This window comes from Stegostoma tigrinum, chromosome 26 (genome assembly GCF_030684315.1).
Source record: "Stegostoma tigrinum isolate sSteTig4 chromosome 26, sSteTig4.hap1, whole genome shotgun sequence".
NCBI lineage: Eukaryota > Metazoa > Chordata > Chondrichthyes > Orectolobiformes > Stegostomatidae > Stegostoma > Stegostoma tigrinum.
Genome location: NC_081379.1, coordinates 29,685,569 through 29,705,458, shown reverse-complemented (window position 1 = coordinate 29,705,458; position 19,890 = coordinate 29,685,569).

Sequence of the window (19,890 nt, the reverse complement as noted above, 5' to 3'; positions counted from 1 at the left end):
GTATTTAAGCTTGGGTGTATGATAGTTCCAGGAAGAATCTACCAGATTTTGAAATTGGGAGTTGAAGTCAAATTAAACCCACCGAGGTTTTAGGAAAGGAATTTTCTGGTGTGAGTACCCTGCAGGAGTGTTTTTGAGTACTGTACAAGATGTTTTTGGGGTCTGCAAAGGGCTGTAATTAAGATTAATGAGATTACAATTCACCATGTTCTTCAAACTTTTTACATTAGTGTTGTAAGTGAATAGTCTTGTTTATTCTATTATAATCTTAATTTCTTTTGCCTTAAAAAATGTCAGTTTCATTATTAAAACCAAATCTGTAACATTGCATACTTGTTTTTCAGTGACAGACCACCCTGCTTCTTAGTCCTAAACAAAACAATGTATGATTTGTCAAACCAGATTTCATTCCAGGATCTGACATGTCCAGTAATAACATCAGCTGGGATCATTACAATAGTATAAAGTCACTGAAGGGAAGATTCTTTGGAACAGTTTTTTTTGCAATATCTTTTTTTGAGAGTAAATGTGACTGAAACATTGCTAAGATTTCATTAACGCTAGTACAATTTTTTCATAAGCTGAAGTTTTAAGTCTTGCCAATATGTATCCAAGGAAGAAGGTTTTAAAAGTTTTCATGGAATTGTTTTTGATAATACTGTTTTGTACCAATAAAAGAAGTTACTGACTGAGAGAATAAACATTCTACTTTACGATGTTCTATTCATTAAAAACGTCTTGGTGAGTTGACGCCTACAAAGAATTTTGAAGTCACTTTATTCCTTTCAATCTAAAATCTCAAACATCGATCGAATTACTATTAAAATCATAGTTTGAAGTCGTACCTCTTGCAATGGATTTATTATACCAATTATATTTAAAAATGAAAAATAACATTCAACAGCTTGCAACCGATTAAATATTTTAATGCCGTACCTTTCATTCCAACTTTAAGGCTAGCTTCACATCAAGTTCTTTTATTGAACACCTCTTCATGTATAATTGATAGCTATGAGATGAGATTGTCACAAATTTACACTGCATGGGCAGAAAAAAATGTTTGTATTAGTTGGTGATTGACTGAATTCAGAAATGTTGAAAAATATATCACTTGTGGAGTTGCAGTGGCAAAGCATACATTGTATAACTTTATTCTTACTGCGTCTAGCTGCCAAATGCAACATAAGGAATATTGGCTCTAAACAGTATGGCATCAAGAGCTTGAGACAACATGGTATGGAGCTGAAGGAACACAGCAGGCCAGGCAGCATCAGAGATTTTCTGAAGAGGGGCCCTGACCCAAAGTGTCAACTTTCCTGCTCCTCTAATGCTGCCTGGCCTGCTGTCTTCGTCCAGCTCCACACTGTGTTGTCTCTGACTCCAGCATCTGCAGTTCTTGCTATCTCCTGACATCAAAGATCTTGTTTCATTAATTTTTCATGAAATTCCCACCTGCATGCCATGCAGGGCTATTGCCCTTTGCATTTCCCTAAGGATGGCTTGAGCTGGATTTGATTTATTTTTAACCAACTTCTCAATGAAGTAAGATGAGACAGGTCTCACTTGACTGCCTACAGCATAGTGTGTGCTCATTATACTATAAAGTTCATTGTTCTACGAAAGGTAGTCTTGCTTACCTAGAGATAGCTTTTCACGATTGTCTTTCAATTGCTAACTCTTACTTTTCATTCTGATCCACCACCATGCCCCCACCCCAGTGTCATTAGAAAGTAAAATAAAAACAAATCAAATACTGAGATTTGAAATGGAAGAAAATCTTCTGGAAATATACATTTGATCTGCTGGCACTGAAACCAGTTAATTACATAAAAACAAAAATAAAAACAAACTGAGATTTTGCAAACCAAAAGTTCATTGGCAAAATGTCTGTAAGTAGTCCAAAAATATGAAGTTTCTGACTGAATGTGTTCAGCAAAATTTGAGTTCTGAATCAATTTGTAAGATCCGTCTTCATTGTATCTGTCATTCAATGTGTAATTTATCATATGCAATCAACCATAATTTGGTCATTGATTTTAACCTGTATTGATTCTGAATATTCACATATAGGATGTTATCTAAGATGGTATTTAGTGCTTGCTTTTTCTAACAGTTGTATTTTTTTCTGTTGTAAGCCATGGAATTCTCTGGCTTATTGCTTTTTGTAGGTGGGTTCTTTTTTCAACAAAAACTTCTGGTCTCTACTGAGATTATAACAACTGGCATTTTCAACAATTGCCTCAGCAAGCTTGGTGAAATGAGATAAGGCTACACCAAAACAATGATTCAATCAATGAATTGATTAAATAGAAAAGACAACTAAAGAATGAAGTTTCTAAACTTAATCTTCAAATGAAGCCTGTGTAATAGAAGGATGAGATGCTGGAGGGAGTTGTTCCAGGCAAAGGAAGGCAGATTTAAATTTGGCAGGGATTTGAATCTCCTAAAAGTGATGTTTGGTTGCGAAAATGACATCACTCACCCTCTTAAACAATTCCAAGGTTAGCAGAGAACTATTCTCCTAGGATTAAGATACTTTAGAAGCCAATTAAAGTATGGATTTGACACTCTATCCAAACTAAACAGGGCGAGCTACAGTTTTCTAACCTGCTGAAAACTTGCTAGAGTCACTGAGGTGAGCACACAGCAGAAATAGCTTCTTTAGTGAAATCGAAGAGCTCCAACCATGCCCAGGTGAAGAGTTGCTGTTCACAATACTTTCCTTTAGGAGAATACTATCACTGCTTGACAACTATTTACGAACACCTTGGGAAGAATTTCCACTTTCCAGATCTCCACTAGCCTAAGGCTCAGTGCCCAGTTGCCAGCCTTCACCATGGTATGGGTACAGCACTGGTAACTTCACCAAGCACCTATGATGACGCTCAAGATCACAAGTACCAGCTACCTTCTCCCTAGCCATCTGTCATTCCACAATGCAGCAATTGAGCTGCAACTGCAGGGAGACCATTAGGTATTGCTGATAGGCAAACTATCAGATATTAAAACCATAAGATCATAAGCTATAGGAGCAGAAATTAGGCCATTCAGCCCACTGTGTCTGCTTTGCCATTCAATCATATAGAACATAGAACAATACAGCGCAGAACAGGCCCTTCAGCACTCAATGTTGTGCCGACCTATGAGCTAATCTAAGCCCATCCCCGCTACACTATCCCATCATCATCCATCTGCTTATCCAAGGACTGTTTAAGTGCCCCTAATATGGCTGTTCTCCTGCTTTCTCCCCATAACCCTAGACCCCCTTGATAATCAAGAACCTATCTATCTCAGTATTAAATGTGCTCAATGACCTGGACTCAACAGCCTCCTGTGGCAGTGATTCGGGCACCAATGCCACAGGAATCTCAGATATTCACAACAGAGCCTTTTTGATATCTGCAGCCTCCTGGAAGAAGACCTCTGTCCGAGATGGATGTGCATTGCCAGTGGCCAATAGGCTGCCCATCTCTAGAGAGGGTTGTTTCTCCTCATCCGTATCTTGCAGATCTTGGTCTCACATGAACATTATTTATTTTTCCTCTGCTCCTATAAGGAGAGAAAGCAGGGAGGTGCAAGTGTTCGTGAAGGCTTGTGTGAAGAGGAGAGAAGGGAGAATGTGAAGCATGGACAGTCCAGTCGGAAGAAGCTGAGGGTGATTGTTGTTTGCTCAGATAAGAACATGAGATGCTTTGTAGGAGAGGGAATGTAGAATTGCATGGAATGTTATCTGAAGGGGAGCAGCACAGGACAATGCTGGGAAAGTCAAAATTGTTGAGCTTGGCATTTGAAAATGTTATGTGACTCACATGCCACGTCTTCCTGTGTTTTGTAATCTGCTTGGTGAACTAGCTCCAGGTAGGAGGAATTTCTGCTATCGTCCTCCACTGCTTCCAACCTTTCCGGTTTGGTCTGAAAAGTTGACGTCTTCCACATGTCCTTGGAAGAGTTCACCTCACTGAAGTCCCGCAGACTCACAACAGGGCCTCTGGAAAAACGTGGTACAAACAAGCAGCAATGTCTCCTCTCCATTCCTGTCATTGTTATAACCTCAAAGATCCTGGTGCTCGTAGAATTATAGAAAGATTACAGGGCAGAAGGAGGCCATTTAGACCCCTGAGCCCATGTTGGTTGTTCCCAAGAACTAATTGTTGACCTCAAAACTTTGCTCAGAGCCCTGCTGCTGATTTCTCTTTGCGTACTAATTGAATTGGTTTTTGAAATGCATGATGCCATCTACCTCTCAGATCAGTGCATTCCAAATTGAAACCACTTGCTTTGTTAAAAGATTTTCCTCAAGTTACCAATCATCTAAGATTAATATCCTTCAGTTTTTGGACCCTTCTGCTGCTGGAAAGTCTCTTTCTACCGTCTCTGTCCAGATGTTCTTTCATTTGAAACATAACTAACTGAACTTCATTCAACCCTCTCCTCTACAGAGAACAACCACAGATTCCCTAATCTGTTACCTTAGTTGTAGTCCCACATTATTGGAAGCATTTTCATAAATCTTTTCTGTACCCGTTATGTCTTCATATCCTTCCTAAATTTGGTGCTCAGGATTAGGCACAACACTCCACATGACGCAGACCCAAGGCTTTGTAAAAGTTCACCACATTTTGTACTCTATGACTCTCTTTTAAATGCCCAGAACCCAGTATAATTTCTTGACCACTTTCTCAACATGCGCTGCTATCTTCAATGTTTTCTGTCTGCTCCTGCACCCATTTTGGAATTTTAATCTTAATCTTTAAGATTATCTTGCTTAATGCTACCTACTAAAATGTATGGTTTTACCTTTCACTGATCATAGAATTCCTACAATATGGAAACAGGCCCTTTGGCCCAACAAGTCCTCATTTACCCTCACACATCCCAACCAGGCCCATCCCCTATAACCCGCCTAACCTATGCATCCCTGAACACTATGGCCAATTCACCTAATCTGCACATATTTGGACTATGGAAGGAAACCGGAGCACCCAGAAGAAACCCACACAGACAGCTGCCCGATGGTGGATTCAAACCCAGGCTCCTGGAGCTGTGAGGCAGCAGTGCTAACCACTGAGCCACCGTGTATTAAATTCCATCTGCCCTGTGTTTGCCCATTCCATCAGAAAATCTGCGGTCTCTTGAAGTTATCAATATCCTCCTCAAAGCTCGCAATATTTTCAAATGCTCTGCCATCAAAGTATTATGACTGTTCATGTCCTGTATAGCCAAATCTAGGTCATTCATCTATGTTGGGAAAAGTAGAGATCTTGGAACTAATTCCTGGGCAACCTCATTCTGGTTCTCCCTGCAGTTCAAAAAAATCACTGCCCATTACCAGTCTTAATTTCTTGTCCCCCGGCCAGGTCCCACTCAACCATTCTGACCCATGTTATGGTTCCTGTAATCATTCCTTCATACAAAGGGACTTGTGTGTCCATGTCAATTAGTCACTGAAGGCTAATATGCAGGTGTAGCAAGCTATTAGAAAGGCTAATTGTATGTTAGCCTCTATTGCTTCGAGTACAGGAGTAGCAAAGTCTTGCTTTAATTGTATAAAACTTTAAACAGCACCTAGAATATTGTGTGCAGGTTTGGCCTCTTCTACCTGAGGAAAGTTATTAGTCCCATAAATGAAGCACAATGTTGGTTCACCAGACTTGTTAGCGGGTTGGCAGGATCATCCTATGAAGACAGATTGAGGATTCTGGGTATAAATTCTTTCAGGTATTGAGGTGATCTCACTAAAGCCAACAAAATACTTAGTGGGATGGAGAAAATAAGTACAAAAAAAGGATGCTTTGCCTGTTTGGGGATTCTAGAACCAGGAAACAGCATTTAAAATTAATACAGTTGTCCTTTTGGACTGCAGGAGAAATTTCTTTTCACACAGGATGGTGAATCTTTGCAATTCTCTACCCCAGAGGGCTATGGAAGCTCTGTCTTTGAGTTTATTTAATGTAGAGGTGGATAAATGTTTTATTACATAGGGCTATGGGAGAATGTGGGTCAAAGGGATTGAAATTTTTGATCGGCCATGATTACATTAAATGTGGAGATGGTTAAACAGGCTGGATGGCTTACACCTGTTCCTATGTTCCTAACACACTGATACCAGAGTCAAACAACAGTAGACTAGAATAGTGCAGACTGATGGACAATGTTTTACCACTTCTACAGCCCCAAAGCCATTCAGAGGCCCATGGTTACACATCTTTTGGAGTGGACCACACCCTAACATATGGAGAAGCTTGATAATGGTCAAGCATACTACTACACATGACCAGAAATGTGCTGTCAGTATTCTGAGAAGCCAGTCATGCAGCACTATCAAACAATACAGAGAGAGTCACTCATTAGGAATGGTGAAACAAAGGAAAACCTATTTATTGGGTGTGTGTTACTGCTCTCCCACATCCAAAAAATTTACAGAGCATCACTAGAAAATATAGGCTAGGGCACAATTATCTGGCATAGTGTAAAAAGTAGATGACCTTCCTATTAACACTATAGGTCTTGCAGAGAAAATACCTGACAATAGTGTTGAATCTACTTAGCATCCAAGCACGTTTGCAGATCAGAGATGTACTGAGTAGCTTCCTATTGATTTGAAGTCTGTGTCCAAGACAGTCTAATTTCCTTAAATCTTCAAGTTTATTCTGTTGGTATTGATGCTTCAATCCTACTTCCTACTGGAGTTCCCAAGATCTCATTACACTCAGGGATGCAGTGTGATACTGAAAGAGAGTGTGTAAGAAGAACCAATAGGGATATTTCTGCTATAACGTGTGTTTCGTTAACATGAATTGACTGTAATGTGATTGATGAATAGTGGGCACTGTATGGATAACATAAACTTTCTATCGTACAGTACGGCAATTTTCTATAGCGATTTCCCTATACCAAGATTTTCTGTGGCAATTTTCTACAGTGTGAAGTCGCACAGGAACACAACAATCTTATAATAAGAGGACTATAATAAGAGGACTACCTTTATTTGCAGAAAGAAAAATTTAGAAGAAGCAGCAGGAAAGTGATTCCAGATCTTTAGAATAGGTTTCAAAATATTCTTCAGTTTTCTCTTCAATTACCTGATTTATTCATGGATGAGCCGTTACTTCATTCTAGCTTTCTTGCAGCAGTATGGTTCTTCATGGGATTTAAAATTACTTTGTCTTCCAAGCAAGTGTTTCAACTTTTCCCCAGTGTGCAAAGGAGATGGGAACACAAATTTCAGTTTTGTTACCTTCCTCAGTCTGTAATGCTTTTATATTGAGATCATTGTCAGTATCGTAGCCAAGTTACTAGCACTTGTAAGAAGCCAGCACACTACTCTTCCAAAGTATTTCCCTGCCAAGAAGATAATGGAGTGCATATGTCCTATGTGTCCTCTGAGAGGGCTGAGAACTGTTGGTGATCGATGCCTTTGATACAAAAGACTATGGTGAGGAATATGCGTAGGAACAAAATATAATTGGTTTATGATGTTAGATGTTTATGGGTACAGTGAACTTCAGTGGAGGAGTAATATATGGAGTTAATAGGCATATGCCAATAACTAGATTGTATCATCAGTGATGTCAGATGATATGAGATCATGTGGAATTGGGATATGAGGAAAGCAGGCTCTACTGTAGTTCTGCCCTATTGTGATTCAGTATAGAATTTAATTGCTAATAAATGTTTCTACTTTACATATGTATGTTTTCCAAGCCCACATCTGCACAATACTCCAGGGACATTCTGACAGATCACACTGTGACTGGAGGATTATGATCTAGCAGCAAGAGGTGAGGAAATGTGAAGATCCGGCAGAGGGGATTCTGTTTTCGCATGAACTGGCAGAAGAGTTGAAAAAAATGACACAAGAAGTGGGACTTATTCAAACAAACAGTTTGTCAATCACAAGTGACAACAGCTTATTTATTATATTATTGCGTCTTGTGTCAGCAAACATACATAATATAACAAATGTATCAAACACATATCAAATATACTGTATGCAAGGTATTTTACTTAAAATCAAATGAATACATGACTAATAGAAAAGTTAACAACATAAAAATGATAATTAAAAATCAGGAGTGTGTAACGTGAGTCCTTCCTATGTGGTTTAACCATACAATTATGTTTTACATTCTAAAATGCTGAAGCTTTTCTTTCTCAGCTGGTCCTAGGATATGTTCATACATAAGAGACTATTATTCTTGCAGCTGTTTCCATAAATGCAGGCTTTGCTTCAGAAAATAGAAGTTCACTGCTCAAGAACAAACCACCCTCTCCTCAGCACCACGTCCTTTTACTATGAAAATGAGTTGACATGCAGTCTCCAATCCGCAACTATCAAAAACAATTGCATTTGATGATTCTTCAGTATGTCTGATATATAACTAAAACAACGCATGTCACCACTTCAAACTCTTAAGATATCATGTCTAGAACAATCTCAAGATTATCACAGTGAAGACAGATGGCAGAAAGGGTCTGAGGACTGTGGAAGTGAGTACATTGTGTTGCACGCTAGAACTTTCCACAATGTGGATAGCTCATATATACAATCTGCCAAGAGATGGGGATGACCTTAGAGAAAATCTGAGAGTACAGTGCGGAAATACAATACCAATCAACACTGATATAAAGCAGGCTACAAATAATTAACTTTGTGCTGCTCCTGAAGTCAGGAACATCTATAATGACATTTAAACATAGAGGTTTATGGAGGTTTATAAAAAGCAATATTCATACTCCTCTTCAGACTTTGAGGCTCAAGCTAGTCTTTGTAATACACAGTAAAAAAAGAAATGATGTACAAGGGGGCTACTTAGAGAAGTCAGCTGGACCTAAAACGTTAACTCTTTTTCCTTCACAGAAGCTGCCAAACCTGCTGAGCTTATCCAGCAAATCCTGTTTCTGTTTCTGATTTTCGGCATCCGCAGTTTTTTCAGGTTTTACGATCTGTACTGCAGCTCTTCCTGACTGCAAGGTATTATGGACACAAAGGGAGAGATAAAATTCTAATATTCTTACTGTTTTCCTCTTCTATCTGTAATAGAGATGGTTTTTCATTTTCTTTTTTTTTCCTTTGCAAAATAGGCAGTGGTGCTTTCCTAAACCTTGTTTTTGAAGTTCTGCCTAAAATGACCCAGAGCAAATTCTTAGGATTCAAATAAAGTAGGGGTTATTACTACTTTCAAAATGTGTGTGGGGGAGAAATGGTTCATGACACATATTCACATGTACATACATCCAAGAGAGGAATAAAAGAGAGTGGTAAATAGAGAAGCTACAATTTATGAATTACTTCAGAAAACAAATATATCAGAGTGAGAGCACAGAAATTTGAGAGTCAGAGAAGTCAGTGCCCAGTTGAGGTTCTTTCATTTGGCTGTGCAAAGAAGTCCATTACAAGACAGCTCAGAGACAATTGAATTGTTGGTGGAAGCATAGTCGTTATAAGGTGGGAATTGGTTCATTTCACAAGTGAAACACCTGAAAATTTCTTTCCAAAAATCCAACTTGGAAAGTTATTGAGATCAGAGACAGATTTTTAAGCTAAACTTGGAGGATCTTACTTTTGGGTGTTACAAGCAGACAGATCAACAAACGTCAAAATTGTATAGTTAAAAGTGACTTTTAAAAAAAAGCAGTTTTAGTCATGTGACTGAAGCTTTGGTTGAGGCATTTAACTAATTAGCAGATAACTGTGGAGTCCTTTGCACTAAGTCAAACAATGATGGGTTTTGATTGTCTCCTTTAAAAGGGTTTAGGCCCAAAATGTCAGCTTTTCTTCTCCTAAGATGCTGCTTGGCCTGCTGTGTTCATCCAGCTCTACACCTTGTTATCTCGGATTCTCCAGCATCTGCAGTTTCTATTTCCTCTGAGGTAGCTATCTCATCTTTTTCATGATAACAAAGTGTGGAGCTGGATGAACACAGCAGGCCAAGCAGCATCAGAGGAGCAGGAAAGCTGACATTTCAGGAAGGGTCTAAGCCCGAAATGTCAGCTTTCCTGCTCCTAAGATGTTGCTTGGCCTGCTGTGTTCATCCAGCTCCACACTTTGTTATCTCAGATTCTCCAGCATCTGCGGTTCCTATTATCTCTCTCTCTCATCTTTTTCGTTTTGGCTAGGCTAGAATGCGCATTCAACAGAAGAAGCTCAAAGTCTAAAAGGTGATGAGTTTACAGTTGCCCTGGTAATTGCTGGAGCAGTCAGCTTGATTTTTCTTTTGTTTGATAGCAGCCATTTTTAAAGCTTTTAGAGTCATTGAACCATACAACACAGAAACAGCCATTTTGGTCTAACCAGTCCATGCTGTACATAATCCCAAACTAAACCAGTCCGACCTGCCTGCTCCTGGCCCATATCCCTTCAAATCAATTTTATTCATATTTCTTTTAAATGTTGTAATTGTACCCGCATCCACCACTTCATCAGTAAGCTCATCCCAGCCTATCCAGCCTTCCCTTATAACTCAAACCTTCCATACCTGACAACATCCTGATGAATCTCTTCTGAGCCCTCTCCAGCTATAATGATGTCCAGTTTTAAAAATATGTAAAAAGATAATGTAGGATGGAATCATCCCATATATTGTTTAAGTATCCTTTTTGTTGAATTTCATAGTGAGTTAATCTGTAAGTTTTCTCATATGATCATTCAAACTCACCTCATTACCCACTGGCCTTGGTCCAATGGTACCAATTTTGTTTGATGCCAGCCTAATTCTTACACTCATTCTAACCAGAAATCCTCACCATTACTGGGATAATCACAACACCTTAGTGTTGTTGCTATCTTTGATCCCTTATCCATGCCTTGTTGACAGTTCTGAATTGCCCTTCACTGTGAATGTAATGGTCCAGCAGACACAAGCCAAAGCCCTGTATAGCAACTGGATCACATGGTTGACACTTCATTATACATTTAACTGCTCAATCCTACCTCTATTGCTGTGTAAACACTAAGCCACTTAGCTTAGCTATCATTAGCTGCACTCCATCTTACATGCGTCTCTAAACTACTGCCACTCCTTCCCCAACACCCAGTGTAGCCCAGGATCTTATCATTGTTCAATGTGGCACCATCACATCAAGGAATGACTTCAAATAAAAACATAAATCAAACAAACAATCAGAAGTTGAATTTGCCCCTCAGAATGGAAATAAACTATACACATTTCGACCAGCAACAGTTTCATAGTCAACGATATCTGGCCAGCGTGGACAAGTCGGACCAAAGGGTCTGTTAGCTCACATTTACTGGTTTGGATGTCAGTTACAGCTTGTCTGGCTTGATAACCAAAGGCTTGGTCAGGAAAATAAGCTTCAAGGAGACTTTTAAAGGAGGAAAGTGAAATGGAGAGGCAGAAAGGCATAAGATGAAAATTCCAGAGCTGCGTTTGACATTTGACGCTCACTGATGATGTTGTAAATCAATTTGCAAATTGAATTGAATTCAATTCACTTGCAACCCTTCATTACAACATTATCCACACCTCGTTTCTTATGTTATGTGGTATAAGTTAAGCCTTGCTGTGTCAGGTAAAATATCCTGCAGGAGGCAAAACCCATCTGAAGAAGGGGATGAGTTCACAATTGGGTGAGTTCTATTGCTTTGGTGATCAAATAATGTACAGACAATGAACTAACCAAATTGATGTTTCAACTCCAAAGAAAAAAAATACATACTGTTCATCTGAATTAGAAATCTCACTTTAAATTCTGAGAGGAAATCTATTTTACTGTTGATCTATTGATTAATAAGCTGGGTTAGGAAGTGAGAGCCTCCTACTAAACCACAACATCAACTTGTGTTTCTATAGCATAGAGATATGTTGAAAAGTATTTTCCCGTGGCAAGGTGAAAGGAAAGGAAAATCATTGTATTTCCATTGTATTTCATTGGAAATTAACACATTGTTAATCACATGATCTGGAGCTGAACAAATTATAAATATTTATGAATATTCATTAATATCATTGGTAATCAAGACAAGACAGATCCAAAACAAATAAAGTCACTGAGAGCACATAAATGTATTTCTATTCTTGAATTTCTGCCTATTTTATGCACCATTAAAACAAAGCAGGCATAACTAGTTGGCTCTAAGCATTTGTGTTTATACAATGTCACTCAGACACCTTAGCTTTGTTTATGATTACCATGTCACAACTTTTATCTCATTGACAAATTGAGTTAAATTGAGTCTTGTTTTATAATTAGTTAAAGCTTCCTTCAGAGAAAACAATGAAGCATAAAAAAAGTAATGGGAGGCAGACTCCAGTTACTGTTGTCATCAGTACACTGACCTATAAGCAAGTTAAATTGCACTTTCCAGTATGTCCTCTACGTCACTTCTGACTTGGAAAGATAGAGTACTGATCAAGTTTATTTGCACTGTGTACCAGTACATAATGTTATTCAGGTCAGAAGCAACTGTCTCCTTTATCTTTCAAGAACTTACTTGCAGAAACTTAACCTGAGTGCTGGTTAAGAATATGAGCAAGGATTTGAAAGCATTTCTTTAATGAAGCTGATTCACACCAGCCAAACGTCAACAAAAGACTTTCAGATTCACAAGTGTTCAAAGATAACACTTGTGGATCTGAAAGCAATAAAATAAGTGGTGAAAGTTGTAAAAGAAATTCCAAATGCATTTTTAGTCTCAATAAAGATGGATTTTTTTTAAAAAAGACCTGGTGTTAGAGCAAATCATATTCAACATTTAAAAGAGAAACACAGTTCAGGCTTAAGATATACTTTGTATATTTACCAAAATCACTTAATATATCAAAATATGAAGTTAGATTAAGTTTAATGCCATGCTTTAGAAATTTCATTTCTAGAAAAGATACTTAATTGATAAAAGAAAAGGATAACTAGAGATCAGTTATCATTGGTGGACTTTTTTGATGCTGAGCTTCATATAACAGAATATGTGGAAATTAAACAGTTGAACTCAGAGATCATTGATAATGGGAACTGCAGATGCTGGAGAATCCAAATAATAAAATGTGAGGCTGGATGAACACAGCAGGCCCAGCAGCATCTCAGGAGCACAAAAGCTGACGTTTCGGGCCTAGACCATTTTTCCATCCACACCCTTGTTTGCTTTCCAGAGAGACCACTCTCTCCGTGACTCCCTTGTTCGCTCCACACTGCCCTCCAACACCACCACACCCAGCACCTTCCCCTGCAACCGCAGGAAATGCTACACTTGCCCCCGCACCTCCTCCCTCACCCCATCCCAGGCCCCAAGATGACTTTCCATATTAAGCAGAGGTTCACTTGCACATCTGCCAATGTGGTATACTGCATCCACTGCACCCAGTGTGGCTTCCTCTACATTGGGGAAACAAAGCGGAGGCTTGGGGACCGCTTTGCAGAACACCTCCGCTTGGTCCGCAATAAACAACTGCACCTCCCAGTTGCAAACCATTTCCACTCCCCCTCCCATTCTTTAGATGACATGTCTATCATGGGCCTCCTGCAGTGCCACAATGATGCCACCCGAAGGTTGCAGGAACAGCAACTCTGCAGCCCAATGGTATCAATGTGGACTTCACCAGCTTCAAAATCTCCCCTTCCCCCACCGCATCCCAAAACCCGCCCAGTTCGTCCCCTCCCCCCACTGCACCACACAACCAGCCCAGCTCTTCCCCTCTACCCACTGCATCCCAAAACCAATCCAACCTGTCTCTGCCTCCCTAACCTGTACTTCCTCTCACCCATCCCTTCCTCCCACCCCAAACCGCACCTCCATCTCCTACCTACTAACCTCATCCCACCTCCTTGACCTGTCCATCTTCCCTGGACTGACCTATCCCCTCCCTACCTCCCCACCTATACTCTCCTCTCCACCTATCTTCTTTTCTCTCCATCTTCGGTCCGCCTCCCCCTCTCTCCCTATTTATTCCAGAACCCTCACCCCATCCCCCTCTCTGATGAAGGCTCTAGGCCCGAAATGTCAGCTTTTGTGCTCCTGAGATGCTGCTGGGCCTGCTGTGTTCATCCAGCCTCACATTTTATGAACTCAGAGATCATTTTCATTTACTATTCTTATTGGTAAATGTGACATTTTTCAGAGTCCTTTCAAGGTGTTAATCAGAGCGATTCAACAAATGGAACCAATTAGCACTTTGAAATGGAGAACAATTATTAATATAATAATAATATTGAAAAATGTCCAAATAATGCCAATATTATTTAGCTTAAAAAAGACACATTTTGTCAAAACTTTTCATCTTGCTCCCAAACAATTATACAGCCATATAGCTCTCTCACCACCCACTGCCCCCTCACCGCCCACTGCCACCTCACCACCCCTGCTCTCAGCGCCCACTGCCCCCCTCACCGGCCCCACTCTCACCTCCCACTGCCCCCTCACCGGCCCCACTCGCACCTCCCACTGCCCCCTCACCGCCCACTGTCACCTCACTGGCCCACTGCCCCCTCACCGGCCCCACTCTCACCACCCACTGCCCACTCACCGGCCCCACTCTTACCGCCCACTGCCCTCTCACCGGCCCCCTCTCACCGCCCACTGCCCTCTCACCGGCCCCCTCCCACCTCCCACTGCCCCCTCACCGGCCCCACTCTCAGCGCCCACTGCCCCCTCACCGGCCCCACTCTCAGCGCCCACTGCCCCCTCACCGGCCCCACTCTTACTGCCCACTGCCCCCTCACTAGCCCCACTCTTACCGCCCACTGCCCACTCACCGGCCCCACTCTCACCGCCCACTGCCCCCTCACCAGCCCCACTCTCACCGCCCACTGCCCTCTCACCGGCCCCCTCTCACCTCCCACTGCCCCCTCACCGGCCCCACTCTCACCTCCCACTGCCCCCTCACCGGCCCTGCTCTCACCGCCGAACCAGCCCACACTTGTTCTGCAGCTGTGGCTCCGGCCCACAGTTGATCTGCTGTAGCCGCAGGACACGGCCTGTTCATTCATCTCCCACCATGTGGTTCCTGGTTGCAACCTGCATCCTTCTCAACTCCTTAGGTAGGGAATGAAAAGTGCGGGGGTTGGGGAATAGTATTACTGCAGGTAGGAGAGAGAAGAAGAAGAGGAAAAGGAAAGGGAAGTGATGAGCAGAGTGCAAGCTCCAAATAGCGTGACTTACCCTGTCGCCATCTTTCTGGAAGTTCTTTGCAAGGAGTTTGTGGTTAACCAAGTTTGCTGTGCTAATGAAAAGTTTACATTTGCCAATCTTTTCTCTTTACAGATCTGTATTTCTAGTATTTTTTAATTTTATTGCAAAATACTCAGTATATGGTGAATAACACCTGTCAAGTAATGTAAGTAGAACAGTTGCTGTACTGTATGCATCAACCACACGCCACGACATATTTCAGAAACCTGCTAACCATTTTACAATAATACGATTTTATTGATGATTAACAACTTAGGGGTTTGATCTGTAAATCGAACTCGCAATATTTTTCACAAACCTTTCTTTAAGTCCTCAATAATACAAGCACAACTGTTGCCATTCTTCCCACTCTGTCTTCAATACGCTTTCCACCTTTCACTGGAAGTTTTTGAATGTTTTTTGGCCATGATGCATATCTAGAGGTTGTGATGATACTTCTTTCTGACAGCACTCTCAGCTTTCCACTTGGCACTGGGCCCAGCTGTCATGGACCAACCAGTCAATGTAATAGTCTGTGAGGTTCAGCTACTTTCAAAGGTCACACATCACTTAGAGCACTCGCTATACTAATAAATGCCTTTAGTTAGAAATGAGTTTAATGGTGACGAATCAACCGTAATAATGTTTCGAGCAAAAGATGCTTTTTTTTGGGTGGGGATTGTATTTCACTGTAACATTCAAATTTCTATCATAAGCTGTTGATGGTGTTTTAACAATTTTATTATGATCAACATTTCTAGAGTCTGTTATGTGATTAATGAGTTTCGATTAGTTTTTTTAATTAACATTACAACCAGTACTAAATACTTCAGAAGTGAGAACCTATTAGCTTTTATTGTCTTTTTGATTACTTGTTTTAAAACCATAATTAACATTTATCAAAAGGGAAAGGTCTTCAATCCTTTGAAAGTTCACTCCCCCACTGCTGTAACATGTCCATTATAGCATTATATTCAACTGCACTATGAATCTAATAACAAGTTTGTGTCTACTCTCCAAGATGACAAATTATTTCAAGCATTTACCATTATTTGAGAAAAGAAATTATTTCCACTAACTTTCACTCTTTAAAGTTATGCTTATGATTCTTTGATTGGGTTCAACAGGAGTGGAATAGCTGATTTGTGAGCCACAGGTCTATTCTAACCCTTAGTTTTGTCCATTTAAACTAAACAGGCACCAGAAGCCTTCATATTCCATGCAGGGAGAGGTGGACAATGGAATTATCTCTTGAATTTTCCAGTCCTACTCTACTGGCTTAATGTCAAGTAACCCTGGTTTAACTTGACTATCTTGTTTAATATTTCAGAAAACTCATTGAAGACTGTGGAGATTGAGGTGTTCTTCATAGTTCATCCATTTCACCCTTTGTGTCAGTTTTGTAGCTCTTATACACTATCCAAATGTATGTGTGGATTTATTGTGAATACTTTTCTTAATATTATATGTTCTTGTGTTTAGGAAACATTAGCGTCTACAACAGCATTATGTTGCAGCCAGAATGAATTAATGGAAGTAAGAATGCTTTGGGACGCTTTTCTCACACTCACCAGTAACCCCATAAGAAAGTAAATTCAAGAAGTGACTGCAAGCCTCTGATCCCCTTGTATATGAAGGGATTAAATTATGTTTCTAAATTATACACCAAATTTAAAAAATGCTAACTTAATTTCAGAAAAGTAGTCAATTTGTCACTCCTCAGACACTGAAGCAGTCCATGTTCATATGCATCTAGATCTGGACAATATCCAGACTTGGGCTGACAAGTGGCAAGTGACATTCATGCCACACAAATGCCAGGCTATGACCATCACCAACAAGAGACAATCTAACCACCACCCCTTGACATTTAATCATGTTACCATCACTGATGCCCAGTATCAACATCCTGGGGGCTACCATTGACCAGAAACTCAACTGGACTCACCACATTAACAAAGTGGCTACAAGAGCAAGTCAGAAGCTAGAAATACTGCAGCAAGTAGCTCACCTCTTGACTCCTCAAAGCCTGTCCACCATCTACAAGTCACAAGTCAGGAATCTGATGGAATACTCCTCATTTGCCTGGTTGAGTGCAGCCCCAACAACACTCAAGAAGCTTGACACCATCCAGGACAAAGCAGCCCACTTCATTGGCATTACATCCACAAGCATTCACTCCCTCCACCACCAATGGTCGGTAGCAGCAGTGTGTACTAGCTGCGAGATGCATGCAGAAATTCACCAAAGATACAGCGCCTTCCAAACCCATGACCACTTCCATCTAGAAGGACAAGGGCATCAGACATATGGGAACACCAACACCTTGATGTTCCCCTCCAAGTCACTCACCATCCTGACTTGGAAATATATCATTGTTCCTTCACTGCCACTGGGTCAAAATCCTGGAATTCCTTCCCTAATAGTATTGTGGGTCAACCCATTAGCAGGGGCACTGCAGCGGTTCAAGAAGGCAGCTCACCAGCACTTTCTAAAGGGCAACTAGGGATTGGAAAGAAATGCTGGCCAGCCAGAGACCCCCACATCCCACAAATGAATAGAGAATAGATTTGATACTTGAAATCCCAACTTTCCTGCACCTTAGTGAGGACTATAATAGGGATGTGGCAGGGGAACACAGCTCGGATAGTCCCCAGATAAATCATATGGAGTTGTCAGGAATAATCTTCTCATTCTAAATCCATATAAAATTGTGTCTATGCAGGGTAAGGGATGGCCAGAGACTGCCACTGAGGAAGGAGATGTGACTGTGAAAGCAAGTTTTAGCAAACAGCTCATTTTAGTTTCCAATCATGTGGTTGCTGTACAGGTCGCTTTTCAGTTTGTAGCTGTTATATAGTTACTTGACAGTGTCACCTGGTTCTAATTACCTCTTTTTAAAAGTAGGCAGTCAGATAATTCTTGGATAATGGGAACTGCAGATGCTGGAAATTCCAAGATAATAAAATGTGAGGCTGGATGAACACAGCAGGCCAAGCAGCATCTCAGGAGCACAAAAGCTGACGTTTCGGGCCTAGACCCTTCATCTGATGAAGGGTCTAGGCCCGAAACGTCAGCTTTTGTGCTCCTGAGATGCTGCTTGGCCTGCTGTGTTCATCCAGCCTCACATTTTATTATCTTAGTCAGATAATTCTTCCTAGCTTTCTAGCCTCACTTCATCTGACAGTAGTATGAGATCTTGACTCATAATGTGTGATGCTAGCTTTAGAAAAAATTATGTACTTGTTGAAAAAATATCTTAGACTCCCAGGTTACAAACTTACAGACAGTTTCTCAATGGAAAGTGAGAGAAAAGCACTGAGTAAGAATGCATACATATGGTAATGAATTAGGATGTAATGTATTTCAATTTGACTGTGAGCACACAATTAAAACAACAAGGGCAAACAATTAACAGGATATAGGTGAGTCTTGAGGTCACTTTTGTGCTCCAGGCTTTGGATGCTTTGACCAGTTTATGTGTTAAAAACACTTTACCCAAGCCTTCTTGTCGGTGGGGCAGACAAAAGGCACAGAATTCAGTTTGTGGTTCAACTTGATTTTATTAACAAAATATTCCTTATTATTTAACACTGTGTGAGCATTTCCAAAATTCCCACAATATTGGCAGTCTGTCTAGCTCTATCCATCTGAGAAAGGATATTATTTACAAAGATCCACACATTTGAATTAGGCCGTTCGGAACTCCTTCCTCTCCAGCATAGAGACGACTGTCATCCACAAAGGTGGGCCTGGCACATCAGGGTGGATCTTCCCCTGGGTCTTCTTGGGTTGGCTCATGGTCTTTTTCCACCAGTCTTACTGCAAGTGACTCTTCGTCAAGTCTTTACTGCATCTTCACTGACAGGTTGGTGTCCAGGCGTGTGTCCTTATGCCCCCTCACCTCTGACCTTGCAGAATGTTCTGTGGTCTTTGGCCAACTTGGTCATGAGCTTGATTTAAATCATCCAATAAGATGACAATAATACCCTTCACCTTGCAACACTGGTAGGCCAGAATTTCAGAACCTCCTCCCCCTCCCCCATTTCTGAAGAAGGGTCTAGGCCTGAAACATCAGCTTTCCTGCTTCTAATATTCGCCTGCTGTGTTCATCCAGCTCTACACTTTGTTATCTGTTTCTCCAGCATCTGCAGTTCCTACTATCTCCGAAACAGGTATAAAATACACATACTCAGGCAATCAAGATACCAGAACATTGGATCAACACTGCTCCAATACACAACCCTCAGAGTTGTAAGTGATTCACTTGAACCTTTGTAACCTATCTAATCTTGATTTCCCACTGCTCTCTGTAGCCAATACATGCTGGCTGCTGTTTATTTTAGTTTGGCCAATTTTCTTTCAGGCCTTTGTTTAATTTCTTTCAGTTCTCGGGCTGTGGGTCAATTTGGAATGTGCAAAGTTGAGCTAATGGGCACTTGACCACACCTTGTTTATAAAGTAAACTTCTAGATAAAGCAGTTAATTTTGCATCAATGAACAGCTTTCAAAAATATCCAGGTGGAGCCTCTGATTAAGAGTGCTATTGATGCCTAGAATAATGGCTGCAGATAATGTTACTTAAACAATGTAAAGTGGGGATTCTCATGCCATTAGGTCAAGGAATTAATCTCCTAAACAGTATAAATGACCTTGTTGCTGTAATAATGTGGGCAAGTCATTTAGAGCATGTTGAACAAGACTATACATATTACAAACACTCAATACGTCAGCAGTAATTATCTTGCCTCATGGAAGCTGCCTGA